The following is a 1512-nucleotide window of genomic DNA, read 5'->3' as shown; positions in this document are numbered from 1 at the left end:
TGTGAGAGAGAGAGAGAGAGAGAGTACTTGTTTGTGTTTGTGTGCATGAGTGTGTATGTGCGTTTGTGTGAAATTGTGTGTGTTGGTACATTTTGTCCCTGTGTTTTTGTGTGTGTACTTTCCTGTTTGTAAGTAAATGACTTTGTGTGTGTTTGTGTGTGTGTATAAGTGTGTATGTGCGCTCATGCGTATTTGTATGTGTATGTAGGTGTGTGTCTGTGTGTGCTTATGAGGATTTTTTAGATAAACAAATTGGGTGAACGTTTTCCCCTGGGAGTGAAAGAGAGAGAGAATGAGAGAGAGAATGAGAGAGAGAATGAGAGAGAGAGAGACAGACAGACAGACAGACAGACAGACAGACAGACAGACAGACAGACAGACAGACAGACAGACAAAGAGACAGAGAGAGAGGGAGAGAGAAGGGGGTTGCTTTGTTTACGATCTTCGTTTCAGTTACCATAATATTTTTATTTTTATGAAGATATGCGAGCTCTTCCTTTAAGTTTTCATTTTTGGGAGAACTGAAACTGCGACTGACGTGAAAGAATTGGGGAATTTACTGCAACATAAATTTACAGACATCCCATTGCTCGTAATTAGTCTGTTTGTGTGGGTGTAGGTGAGTGTGTATTTTGATCCCCTCCCTCCTCATCCCCCTCCCTTCTCTCTCTTTCTCTCTCTCTCTCTTTCTCTCTCTCTCTATCTATCTATCTGTCTGTCTCTCTCTCTATCTCTGTCTCTCTCCCTCCCCCCTCCCTTTCTCTCGCTCTAGCTCTCTCTCTCTCTCTCTTTCTCTCTCTATCTTGCTCTGTGTCCTTGCGTGTGAGTATGTGTGTATCTATGTATAATGAGTGTGTTTGTGTGTGTGTGTGTGTGTGTGTGTGTGTGTGTGCGTGCGACTTCATATATAGAAATGAGTTCACCAATTACTTTAATATCAGTGCAGGAATACATTCATGAACGAAGCAATGAATGGATGAGTAGAAAGTAAAGGAATTCATATGCGGTTACCCTCCATGTTATGTCAACTACTTTTTCCTTTGGTTCTTATTATTGCCGTAGGTTCATTGTTGTGAACAAGGCTAATCTGATAATGTATAAGAGTAGACCAAAGATTCTAGATTGTTATTTGCTTTTCTCACGGTTTTAATCACTGCCATCCTTTGTTTTAGAATGTGTGTTTTGAAGAGCTTCTCATAATGTAACAAATATCTGTGCACTTTGATCTTTGTCGCTTTCATGATTTTTTAGCAAATAAATATGTCACTTTTTAATACAGAAATATCGTAACCATTTCGTTTAATCTTGCCTTGTCGTGTGTGCTTTTATGTTTATAGAAGATTTCGCTTTGTTTTTATTTTATTTATACACACTCACACGTGCACGCATACGCACACGCACACGCCCACAAACACACACACATACATACATACATACATACATACATTCGTGTACGTACATACGTACGTACGTATGTACGTACATACATACATACGTACATACATACATACA

Source organism: Aplysia californica, unplaced genomic scaffold (assembly GCF_000002075.1).
Source record: "Aplysia californica isolate F4 #8 unplaced genomic scaffold, AplCal3.0 scaffold00378, whole genome shotgun sequence".
Taxonomy (NCBI): Eukaryota; Metazoa; Mollusca; class Gastropoda; order Aplysiida; family Aplysiidae; genus Aplysia; species Aplysia californica.
This window is presented reverse-complemented; position numbering follows the sequence as displayed.